The sequence below is a fragment of the Heterocephalus glaber genome, unplaced genomic scaffold (assembly GCF_053883595.1).
Source record: "Heterocephalus glaber isolate CG9 unplaced genomic scaffold, H.glaber_assembly_v1.0 deba00001606, whole genome shotgun sequence".
Classification (NCBI taxonomy): Eukaryota; Metazoa; Chordata; class Mammalia; order Rodentia; family Bathyergidae; genus Heterocephalus; species Heterocephalus glaber.
The window spans coordinates 24,211,576-24,225,748 of NW_028258377.1; positions in this window are offsets into that span (position 1 = coordinate 24,211,576).

Here is a 14,173-nt window from a genome sequence, read left to right on the forward strand (position 1 = left end):
TTTATAGCAGTCTTAGAAAAGAATTATAAACTTTATGGCCAAGATTGAAATATTATATAATCCACTGTAATCTAAATTATATATAATATATTACCATATATGTATAATATTCTGCAAATTTAACTGTAAATTGCAGTATAACTACTTAAGTAATTAAATATAAGTAGTTGCAATGTGTTTCAGTTGTTCGTATTATTTATTCATAGGTCTGTTATTTTCACTAAGTGGCAATCCTTCATGTTATGATGTCTCTTAGAATTATTACCAGATTCTAAGTATTTCTTCTCTTTCTTTTGCTATCCTCATTGTAATTTCCACAAACACAAATCCCATGCTGGTCTTTTTTAACTGAGTCTAGCATACAGTGCCTCTCAGTCTACTTTCCAGTTTTCTCTGAATGTGATTATTACAGAATGATAGTTTCTGTTTTGGATCCTTAACAACAATTTCGTCCTACTAAGCAGCCCCTTAGAATCAGATATACAGATGCAACAGAGTTGCACAGCCCATGTTCTATTAGGAAGCAGAGAAGAAAACATTCAAGAAGAGATAATAGTAAATTTCAAAATAAATCTGCTTATACATAAAATAATACAGAAAATTTTGAAAAAAAGTGGTAAAATGAAGTAGGAATGAAAAATCCAATAGAGTGAAAGGAGCAGGTTTTGTGGCTTGTATATAGATGTCCCCCAAAAGCCTCAAGCACTCATACATGTGACTTTTCAGAGGTAGCTGGATTTAGAGTGAATGTGGATTAAGAGAATGCTAATAGGATTAAAGGTGTGTGATACTGGATTAGTCCACTAATTGGTTTGTCATAGTTTGGATGTGAGTAATAGGAAGCTTTACCCTGTGCATGGGTGGTACTACCCAAAAGGCTTGTATTCTGGATGGGATAAAAGGGAACGGGAGGCTTACTACTTGATGCTTGCTGCTTTCTACCTGCCCTGCCATGGACTACTTCCTCTCTGCAATCCCCCTCTGCCATACCACCCTGCCTTGGAGCCAGCTAACCATGGACTAAAACTTTTAACAAACTGTGACCACAATAAACCTTTCTTCCTTAAATGTGAGGTCCAGTATTCTGTCACAGCAATGATACAAGTAACTAAAACAGTAGATATACAGGTAATTTTCTGTGTCTTCTCTTCCCATCCAGACTCTACCTTTTCCTATTCTGTTATAGGTATTGGGATGGAATGGTACCTACAGCATGTAAAACTGGAGTTTCCCCTGTAATCCTTTTGGCTCAGACAATGGGAGTTATAGCAAGAGAAAAGAGACGATGAATCAGCAATTGGAGTTATTTTCTCCTTTCTGTTTTCCTTCCTAATCTTGAAAATGTCTCCATCCCTCAACAATCACACATTTTAACTTCTTTTTGCTGAACCCTCATCCACGTTCTGATTCATCTCATTTCCTTCCCTTGCACCTACAGGCCTAGGGTACTAACTACTACCATTTGACATTTATCTCTGGCTCTGTATAGCATTTGTTCTTAGCTCTCTTTGACATATTTCTAACTATTTGAAATTTTGTTCATCCTTTTCTACTTAATTATTAACCATTTCCCAAATATATACATATATTTTTTTAATCCTGATCTTGTCTGTTTATACATTGCTAGCCATGGAAACAATCTCTGGAACACAGTAGGAGCTCAAAAATTCTTGCCAAGTGAAAAAGAAATCCAAAAGGTAAGAAACTAAGATGGACTCAAAATGGGTCAGTAACAATCAGCCAAAAATACGGACTCTCTGAGACCTGGAATCCTGACACCTGGAAAATACCAACTTGATGAAAAGATATAAAGAAGTAGATCTCTGAGATTTAGGGGGTAGAAACTGACAGGAATAATTAGAAACTACAGAGAAGCTGGAGAAATGAAGCACAATTCTTTTTTTTTTTCTTTTGAATCTTTTTTACTGTTTTTATTTTTCTTTTTAAATCTTTTTTCTTCTTTTGCTTGTTGTTGTTTGGCTGGCAAGAAGATAGAAACATCACAGTGAAATGGACGGCAGACCAAAGATACCTAGTTCATGGCAGATGGGAAGCAGAGCCAGAAAACTGTGCCAGAGAGAAACGGGTGAGGGACTTTATAAAGTACCCAAGGCAACACCTCCCTGACACACCCAGACACATTCTTTTCTAATCTGCTGGACTTTTTTTTAATCCAGTGAAGTTGAGATATTAAGATTAATGCTCATAATCCACCCCTTGTCTATTCTGTAGCCAAACACATCTTAAACCACACTTAATCTCAAAATAAAGACAATAGCAAGTTCATAAATACACCTAACCCATGGAACTATCTTATTATTCAACAACTACCCTATGTACAAATACAAATGCAATAATTTCTTCCCCAAAGTCTCAATAGTTTCAGCGTTCTTCAAAAGTCCAAGTCAAACTCTTTTCTAAGAATCAAGGCAAACTTTTATCTGTGAACCTTTGTAAAAATTAAATACAAGTTACCAATCCCAAAGTACAATGGCAGTGGGAAACATTAAATCCTTTAGTTCTGTATCTGACATATTAGGCACACAAAATGTGAATTCCAAAGTTTGTGTAGTATCATTCCCCGAGGCCTTGCTGGTTGCAGCCCACATAAGCCCTTCTTGGGCTGGATCCACTGATGACCTGAGCTTACCTTGGCAGACATTTGAGATTCATGGTGCCTCTGACTTGTTAGAGTCTCCACTGCACCTATGGCTTCATTCCCACAGCTACCCTTTCAGGACTCTTGGTTTGGCCTCCCAGGCATTCCTTTGAAATTTGAGTGAAACATTCCTTGACCCCACAACTCTTGCATTCCAATAAAATTGGTATCCTTTGGTGCCACTATGTTCTGCTGTCAGTGGAAGCAGTAGCTAAGCGCCTTTGGCTCATGGCAGAATCAGATTCTGGCTGGTTATTTGGCTGAGCAAAATGAAATAAACTCTGAGGAATCAAAGGCCTAGGAGGCCCTTCTTGATCATGAACCCTAGGACTTTCTTCTCAAATGAAAGGCTTACACTTTTGTACCCTTGTGTCTCTATGGTCCTGCTGATGCCTGAAATACTTGAAACACATTTTTCTTCTTGTTCTTGTACAAAATACACTTTCTTTGTAATGGCACTCACCTCTTTAACAACCACACTCCTTTTGCCCTCAATCTTAAATATGGTTCCTTCTAGGCCAAAATGTATGTTTTTCAAATGTTTCTCCTCTGCCTTTTACTCTCAATTCCCACTATAAATCTGGCTAAAAGCAGCCAGCAGTATCCATATCACATTAATTTGCAAATTAATCCCACCACATAATTAGTTCACCACCTTCAATCTGTTTTCCTTAAAATCTCAGGACATGGGCAAAATGTACACAAAATTTTTCCCAAAGAGTCAGAACACACATAGCCTCTAGCCCAAATGCCAGTGGTGTACTTGTCCCCAATTGAAACTTCTTGAGCCAGGCCTTTATTGTCTGCATTCCTCTCAGCAGTGTTTTGAGCACTGAATAGCATCACTCATCAGGCTCTGCTTCTAATATTTTAGGACTTCTCTAGTCCAAAACTCCAAACTTTTCCAAACTTTTCCTATGAATCAGTTCCAAAGGCTTCTAAACCATATGATCAGGTATACTCATAGAAAAATCCCCACTTCCTGGGTGCTGATTTCTTGTATTATTCAACTTTACTGTCGTTGGACATAATATCCATCACACTCAACTTAAATGATGAGAGGTTTAATTTGTTTCAAAATTTCAGTCTGTGGTCAGCTGGCTACAAGGCAAAATCTACACTGCCAAGTGGCAAGGCAGAGCAAAGATGATTAGTTTGTAGGGACTGGGAAGCATACCAAGAGAAAGGTGTCAGAGAAAAAATGAGCTATGAATCATATAGTCTACCTACGGCCGTGCTTCTATGGCCCATGCATATATATTCAGCAATGTGATTTACTAATTTGCTGTGTTTTTTAATTCAATGAAGTTGGCAATCAGGATTAATGATCACATCATGGATGAAGTATCTCGATGCCATGATAAAATTACTCAAAGAAATTAAAGACTTTTGCCAACTTTTCCCATAGTAAAAGAGAGAACTACAATTTAAAACAAAATCTACCTGATTTAATCCACTGTTCTTTTAGTGGAGAGGGCATGCATAGAGTGTTGGATCAATCTCTGTGGATGCTCTTAAATACCAATGACACAAGCATTCCAGTGCACTTTGAAATGAGTATATTATTCAGATTATGATAAATTTCTTCTTCATTATAATATCTTTATAAGAATTGCCCAGTTTGTTTCATCACTGCTAACAGTTAAAGCATAGTAAATACTGACGACTCACAAATTTTATACTTTCGAGTATCACCATAACAAAAAATCCTCTGATAATAAAATGTAACTTATGTAAAGTAAATATGGACCATTTCTTATATTTGACACCTTAATTTACTACAAAGGTATCCATTACCTCAGGGAGAGAAGATATTTCTATAGAGAAAAAGTAATAACCTTGAGAAGAATAAACAACCAAGGAAATTCCATTTATGGCTGAGGATAATGATCAGGTGATATTATAACACCAACTATCTAAGAGAAAGATGATGGAAGGTAGGAAAATAAACATAATGAGATGAGGTTAAAAAAAGTGCACATCTCAGGAACAACAATGAGATGCACATACTTGAAAAGAATCCTAGAAGACTTAAAGGAAGAACAAAACAAAGTCATAATAAAGAGATGTTGCTATGTGAAGTGTGTGCAAGTATATAATAATTGATGCTACCCAGTATAGCCTCAGTCATGTTTTTCTTCAAAGATTTTGAGAAAAAAGAAAAAAGAAGAGCCTAAAGTATAAAAGGAATCAAAATGTAATAAATATGTAATGATACATATATATTTAAGAAGAATAATTTAATCAATCCCCTCATATCTTTAAGGGGCACCAGAAAATTACATCTGTGAGATGTATTAAATTCTACATAAAAAGAGGTTTACTTAGATGCTTGAGCTTAAAGAGTGTAATGACATGGATAAAAGAAAAAGTATAATAAAATGCATAAATGAAATGGTGTAATAAGATGCATAATTGGACAAATGTAATGATATGCAAAGGAGAAAGATGTAATATGATACACATTTTTGAGTGTAATGAGATGCATAAATAGAAATGTGTAATCAGATGTGCATGCTTAAGTAATGTAATGAGAAATATAAGTTATAATAACATACATGAAAGTAATTTAGTAATGAGATATACAAGGGAAAGGCTTTAATGAAATTCACAAATGGGGAATATGTAAAGATGCTTAGGAAGATGTAATGAGATGCACATATTTGAAAGTTAAAATAAGTTGCTTTAATGGAAGTATGTAATGAAATGTATATGTTGGAAAGGTGTAATGAGACACATTAAGAGGGAAGAATGTAAAACAGTCTTCTCCTTCTATGGAGAATAATAGTTTCTGAAAGCTTTGAATAGCCCTCATCCTAAGGGATTTCTGTATTTCTACTTTAGTATAAATTAAGATGCCATTGGCAGCTTCACATTGCCACAGCAAACAGAATATCCCTCGGGCCCAGGTTTATTTCTGGATATATGGTTTTAAACACAACCCATGCCTAGAGTAATATTCTAAGACATTTTAAGAATGGTGTTGATTAGTAAGCATTTACACAAGGTAGGAAAAGAAGAAACTACCACCTACTTAGTCTTCATTTGGTGCTGAGATATGCTAGGAAACTTTGGATGACTGAATGTTCCAATAACCTCACATGGCAGGTATTATTACCATCTTTTAATAACTTAGCAAAGTGACCTTAGAAGTTAAGCTTAAGGTCATATGCCTAGTAAGTGTTGGAGCTAGAGATTGAAAATAGATCTGCCTGCCTTACAAGTGCTGATTTCTATCTCCATTTGTATTTTTTTTCTTTGTGCATGTTCTTTTTTTTTCCTTTTTTACTTTTGTTTAGTTATAATTTTTTTCTGGTTAATTACTGCTAATTATGGCAAAAATCTCGAAAGAGACCTTATTAACACCTCTACTCATGAATGTCACACATTTACCCAGCTAATAATTTTGCCAAAAGAGAGTAAGAGATAACAGAGCAATCACCCTATTGAGATATTTTAAAAATTATTAACCCTACTTGTTTTCTGAACAAGTTTGTATCATATTGTACTGCTTAAAATAACTATGTGATGATATGTTGATTAGGAACCCTTGTGAAATAATTTTTAATTAGACTAGTAATTCTGACATATATTGGAATATATTTTAACTACCCTGAGACTTTCCCAGTGAATTAATGTAAAGCAAATCAAACGAAACCATATTCACTACCACTTAAAAATTTGTGTCAATGTGACCATGTTTTATAGCCTCTCATGAGATCAATTTTCCCTACTAGGGAATGGAGTAATGGCATTTGTCTTATCAAATTTCAGAGCAGTAAAAGAGAATGATTTATCTAAAATTTGTAGAACATTCCATAGTATGAAATGGCAATAAATACATATTAAATCCTTTCTTCCCAACTTTGAGACATGTCAATAAATAAGTATATAAAATAATCCTGGGTCTTAAATTTTTTTCATTTAGTCGATGGTAATTTATGTTAGTACACTGACTTACTGAGGGAAAAAAACCCAAGAAAATATTATAAGACAATGCTTTCCATGATGGTTGTGGAGAGAAATTTATTTCTGATTTAATTGCTTACAGAATTACAAAGACATTAAATAGAAGAGAGAATTACTTTTTTATAAAAAACAGATACCAAAATTATTTCCTCTTTTATTGACAGAATTCAACTTAAACTAAGTACAACATAAATTTATGACCTTTAACCCCTACACTAATAACTTTTCACAACCTTCATCAATCAGCATATCATAGCAATTATCATCTCAAACATATTCTCATTGGAGTCCATGATCATTTTAAGGTAACTTCTTAGTGTTCAATTAAGACTCTATGAAAAGAGGTCAAACACTGCTCACTTTTACTCATTAAATTTTTAAAGTTTTAGCCTGAATATTTCTTTCCACAACTGTGGAACTCATTAGTAATTAATTGTGAAAAATTAATTCACCATGCAATGGTAAGCTGACTAGCTAGCTCAAACCTAAAGATCTGAGAGTATAGGATCAATAAATATTCTATTTATATACACAAAAATAATAATAGCTATTGTAGTTGGAACTGCACAAAGGTGAACAAGTGATTTCAGAAAGTTCACAGAGACATCTTTTGAATTTTTCAAACCTACAAAGCTAAGCATTCTTCACCTTCTACAATTGTGGCCAAGTTTCAGAGAGAGAGAGTAAATAATGAGGTTTTGTTTTTTGTTTCACACAGTGGCTTATGACCATTTGAAAGTCACTTTTGTTCCTCGGGAGGGAGAAGAGCTAAGTGATTAACTGTGTAGATTCTGAAGTTAAGCTGCTTTGGTTCAAGTTTCAGCCATGGTATTTGTTAGATGGTCAAATTTCTTAATTACTGTAAGCCTTATTTTTTGCTACTTTGTGTTTGCTATGCAGATTAAGTAAGTCAAGATATAAACAGTGTCATGACCATAATGAATTCAGAGCTCTAGTGAGAGTATGTCCTTCTCAAATGAACAGTGTAATAATATGTAGTAATGTGTAGTAATTTTGGAACTTTGTGGTTTTGTTACTGTGATAATTTAGATGTCATTTAAGAGTGGATAATATTCTGTTTAATTTGGTATCAGAGGTCTGGACTATGTTTTTATGTTTCATTTGTGAAATAAGATTGTTTACAAAAAATCCAGTTCAGTAGAACCAAGAATGTCACGTTTCAGTCCTAAGATAAAAATTGTTGATGATCACAAGCAGACAGAGCTAGAAAGTGTGTGGCCCCTACCTATGCATAAAAGTTAAAGAAGAGGAAAAGTAGGAATGCAGGAAAATGAGGAAAGAAAAAAATAAGGAAAGGGAAGGAGAAGGAAGGGAAGGGAAGAGAAGGTCATAACTTTCTTGACTATAATAGACAAGTGGTATCACAGGGCAACCACCTATCTCAGAATAGAAATAGAAATACAGACTGTGGGGAGAGATGAGACACAAGCAGTAGTTTAACTGTTTGGAATAATTTAGACACGTTAGAAAGCAAAAATAAAAATGAGCTTTATTTATAGACCACTACTGTCTACATAGAAAATTCCAAAGACCTTACAAAAAAAACTTCTGAAAACCTATCTGAATAGAAATAGAAATATGGACTGTGGGGAGAAATGAGACACAAGCAGTAGTTTAACTGTTTGGAATAATTTAGACATGTTAGAAAGCAAAAATAAAAGCAAGCTTTATTTATAGACCACAACTGTCTACATAGAAAATTCCAAAGACCTTACAAAAAAGCTTCTGAAAATGATAACTGCATTTTAGCAAGGGTATAAGATCTAAAGCCAATGTAGAAAACTCAATTATATACAACTACCACTGAGCAATTCAAGCATGAAATAAAAAGATATCATTTAAAATAGCACCACAAAACAATAAAATACTCTGGCAAAAATCTAAAAATGTATACAGTATTTGATAACTAAAAACTAAAAAGCACTAATAAAATAAAAGAAAATCTGAATAAATGCTCATATTTTGTAAAACAGTATTGTAAAGATGTAAATTCTCTACAAAAAGATCTAGGGTTTTAATTTAATCTCTATATAAATTAAGAAGAGATTTTTGTAGATGAGGACAAGCTGATTCTAACATATATAGAGAGACAAATAAACTAGGAAAGCCAAAACAAATTTCAGAAATTATAATGGAGTTTGAGGAGAAACAGGAAAGCAATAGATTTTTAAATGATCTTCCCTAGATTTTTATCTATTACAATGGGAAATACAGTAACCTCAGTGTAGAAGAACCTAGCAGACACTGCCTTCACCAAGTTATCAAGCTTAATCTTACCTGTGGCATGACAGGTATTGCCTGACATGATTCTCTGAGAAATTCTCATAACATTAATGTTATTCTTGCCAAAAATGTATAACCTCAATCTGATCATGAGAAAATATGAAGGTAACTGAAATTGAGAGACATGCTTCAAAATAACTAACCAATATCCTTTAAAAGTGTCAATATTATGACAGACAAGGAAAGACTGAGAAACTGTCATTCTTTAGAGGAGACTAGGGAGATGTGATAAGTTAATGCAATGTAAGTCTCTGATTTAGAGTTTGGAAGAGAAATAGTATCTTAATAAAAAATAATACCACAAACTACATAAAGTTTATTGTTTTACAGCAGATGTTAATGTTAAACTTAATTTAGACAAATACTCCATAGTAATCTAAGATCTTGACATTAAAGTCATAAATACACCAGAATATACCTTTTCTTTAAGGTTAAATGCTTTCAAAGTAGATATCAAGAAAGGAATTATGTTTATCATTTAAGGACATTGCTAAGCAACTTACAATCATGTGGTTTTTGCCTAATAGGAAAGAATCACACTGACAAAAATAGATGTTTAAGAAAACAGCAACACATCACAGTGTGGAAATCTTGAGTAAAATCTAATGTATTCTTAAATATCTATCTTTGAATACTCTTCTTCATCACTAATTGTCAGGAAAAGAAGATGTAAGAGTGGTAAAAATGTTCCAGGAGTTTTAATGTAAGGATAGTGAAAATTCCTACCAACTAAAATGGAAATAAAGAAGGTAAGTATGAGACTTAGGAATATAAGATAGATGTATCACATGAATAATCTATAAATAGGGATATAAAAGACTGCACAGAAAGTTTGTTCACTTCATCCAATGGTCAGGAGGACATTTTGTCTCATCTAAGTGTTTTTCCTCTGTGGCTTACTTATGGATCTTTGAGGTAGTCACTTTATTTCTTTATATTACTCTACTTTAAAAACTCATAGAATTGAGAGAAATCAAAAGCATGGTTTTTGTAATCCCCTAAAAACTTGACATTCAAATTAATACTTTATAATGAGGACAAGATTTTCAATTGCAAGTGAATGACAAAACTCAAACTAGATGAATTAAAAAGAGTTGATGTATTCAATTAGATTACAAGCTCAGAAAGCTGAATTAACCTTAAACTTTGAAGAACCTAGATTTACAAGTAAAATTGGGATGCTTTTCCATCTTCAGCTCCTTTCTCCTGAATTCTGCTCTCATCTGCTTCGGGTTCATTAAATGGGACTTTCTCCTTGTTGTCAGAACACTGGTCTCTAACATCTCCGGACAATTTTGGTCTTAAAGCTTAAAACTTCCGGAGCATTAAAAGCACACATTTTAAGGCTCCTCAATGGATCTAGGGATCTAGGGAATTCTACCCCATTTGAGACATGTCTTTATCCCTGAACCAATAAGTAGCCAAGAACCTGGTGTGGCATTGATGCAGTGCAAGTCATGGGCCTTCTTCTGAGTCAGAACCTGGGATTTCATCTATCAGAACATAGAACACAGAAATGTTTATTTAAACATAAAGACTTAAGGAGTCTTAAAAAATACTCAATAAAAGCACTGGAATTGTTTTGTTTTTATAATAGGGACTGTTCTAATGAATTAATGATGTAAGTTGTTTTCTCTTTAAAATTATGACCATAATTATTATCATCTATTTCCTCTAGGAATTCATACATTCAACTTAGAAGTTGTGTAATTTTTTGTCTTAATACAGATTTCTCCATTTAAGTTGGCAGGAATTGTCACTATCCTTACATTACAATTTCTGAAACATTGGTACAACTCGCACCCTTTCTGTCTTCTCTGCCAACTAGTAGTGAAGAAATAACTCTATCCCCTATTTAAATATAGAGTGCAAGGCACATGCGATAAAATACAAGTGGAGAAAAGATATACTACATTTTAAATATGTAAAATAAAATACAACATTTTTCAAACATTTAAAACATTTATATACACAATAGACAACATAACTTAGGGAAGTATGAGCTCTCTAGTACCTGGAATTCACACCTTAAGAGAAATGATAAGTAAATAAGTCCCTTATTGCACCATTAGAGCAGAAATAAATGTGCATTGTTTTTCAAATTTCATTTTCCAAGTGAGTGGTTTTCTTTTCTCAGCATGGTAATTAGTTGCATATTCTCCTAAGAATATGAAATATAAAACAAGTAAACAACCCACCCACATCTTTTGTTCTGTATTAAAATATATTGTGCTAAATAAAGTGTGAGGTGGAGTTCAATAAATATTATTAATGCTTATTCAGTCTAATCTACCTACTTTTATATTCTGGCCATCTCTGTATCTTTTTTTCCATAAAAATCATGTTTCTGTGAATTTAAATGTAGTTAACAGTGTACGATTACTTTTTCAAATGAATGCAACAGTTTTACATTTAACCTAAAATGAGAATGAAAAATTAAATTTTGTGCCTGTGCGGAGCCATATCATTTTATTTTTATTGATGTTCCATTTGTTAAAGAAAAAGATATAAATTATAGCATTTAAGTGCAATTTAATTAAGATAAATTAATCCTTATCAGAAAGAAAATGTTAAAAAAAATTCTAAAAGTAATTTGTGGCTCAATTTTGGAATGAGTCACTGAAACTAAAAAAATGAAAATTATAAATTCTAAAATTACATAATACTGTTTCTGCTTCCAATTTTATTTGCATTTTATTCAAGGAAAGATGCATTACTTTACTATTTTAAAAATTCATATCCTGTATGATAACTTCTCACCATTTCCTCTAATATTCTAGAAGTCTTGTTTCAATGATCCAGACATTATTTTATAGAGTTGTTCCTAGACCAATGGCCAATTATGGTAATAATAGCTAATATTTGGTAAATTCCCACTCTTTCCTAAGTATTGTCAAATTTTGTACATGTGAAACAGTTGCTTAACTGTAACTATCCTTGTTCAGTCAAGCCGAGACCCTAACACAATACATATCTTCCACTTTCCAGTGAAATACGCTACATATCAAAGATTTGCCAAAGAAATGTCAAAAACTTGCTGCGTGGTCTTTAATTGACTCCTGCTTTCAGACTATGCAAATGCTACAGAGACTCAGAGAAACTTGGAAATTCATGAAAGAATTTCTTTGGAGGAAACCGATGGTTAGTATCAGAATGGATCTACCTACCTATGGAGAAGTAAAAGCCTCCTGAGGAATAGCTTTAGGAAAATCATTTCTAGTACGAATTTCTGATTCATGCATTCAATAAAACTGAGCAAGACTGAGGAGGAGAACGTATCGATCAAAGAAGATGATGCGCTTCCTCTTGTGTTGGAGGAAAATGTTTTACCAGTATTAGAAGACATTTGAGGCTCAGGGATCAAATATGGAGTTCTTGAAACAGTGGTGAGGTGTAATTCTTCAAGACCATAACCTGGATGGATGTCTTGAAGAGGGAGAGGGCCTCAAGCAAAAGAACCTTGCACTAGGACAGAATGAGAGATATTTGCTTAAACATGGAGTTTGTTGAGAGGAGGGATTTTCTTTTTATCCCTGCATGTTTGCAGTGCATAATAATTACATTCAAGGTGGGAAATTGATGCAGTCATATAACACATCTTAATTCTTTTTATTTCCCCTTTCTCTCCTCCCCCCCTCCCTCCGCCTCTAAATTCCTTTCCAACTTTCATTTTACCTATCTCCTGGTACTTATTATCTATTTTTTATTTTGCTCTTTAATTTTTTATACTTTGAGTTGACCATACAAAACATGTACTATTTAAGCTTTCAAGACTGATTTATTTCACTTAATATTACAGTCTTAGAGTGTAATGACTTTCCCACAAATGAAAGATTTACCCTTTTTCATTGCAAAGTAATACTACATTGTATATGAATACATTTATATTACAGTGATAAATCTTATACATGTCATAGTTATAGCAAAAAATCTTATAATACTTAAATCGTTTTTTAAGATAGGGTCTCACTATGTAGTCCATGCTGGCCTTGAACTCACTATGTGTGTAACCCAAGCTGGCCTCAAACTCACAGCAATCCTCCTGCCTCAGCCTCCCAGTGTTGGGACTACAGGTACCTGCCATCATATCATGCTAATAGCTAAATCTTGGAAAGGCAAGAGGCATTCCAAAAACCAGTACAAAGACTATCATAGTATTTACAATGAATAAGATAATGATGTAAATATTTTGTGCAGGTCCCTTCCAGTGCTTTAAAAAGGGTTGTGTGTATGTGGGTCCCTGAAGATAAGATCCACTGATTTTAGGAAACATTGACTAGAGCTAAAAACTCCAGATGAAAAGGCTGAGCGAGAAATCATAATTAGCTAGCAGAGACCTAGTTATCCACTTCACAGTATCTCCAAAGAACCAACAAATAACACAGCAGAGAGACAGAAAATATTTTCTCATGGACCTGAAGAGCTCCATTGTAAATTCTACAATGAAAATTCTATTAGTATAAAATACTTCCTATGAAAAAGCAAAACAACTTTAAATTAATTAAGTCATCGAAGGCAATTCTGCTTCCGCCTCTCAATCCCAAAGTACCCTTCATGCATTGTGCTTCTTTCAGTACAGCTCCAACAAGGTGTTATGCTCTGGATGCAAAATGTCTCCCAAAGGCTTCATGTGTTTGGAAGGTGATTGCAATATATGGACACAATGCTCATCAGTGGATTCAGCCATTGATGAGCTGAGTGGCTGCTATTCCACCCTGAAAGCACCTGACCTCATCCAATGAGTTCAGTATCTGTATGTGCTTTTATGGTAGGAGGTTGCACCCACCTCGAGAAAGGTGACTGGAGGTGTGACCTGAAATGGTATATTCTTGCCTCAGCTTCTCCTTTCCTCTGTCTCTGTCTCTGTGTCCTCTGTCTCCCCACCCCACACCTCTTTTCCTGACTTCCATGAAGTTAGGCAGCTTTCCTCTCCCAGCCCTCCTGCCATGAGGTTTCTGCCTTGAGGTCAGCCAATATGGACTGAATTCCATGAGGACTATGAGCCAAAATTAACCTCTCCTTTAAATTGTAGGTGTCAGATATGTATTCCCATGAGGGAAAAATGACTAACATACCAGGTATTTATCCAAAACACTCAAAAAATCGAATTGTTTTAAAAAGTTGCAATCTGTACTGTAAAGTATAGAAACATTTAAACAGAGTTCGCTTATACAGTATTTAACAGAAGCATTGAAAGAGGCAGAACAGCTAATCTGAGTGAATGCTGTAGTGGAACTAAAT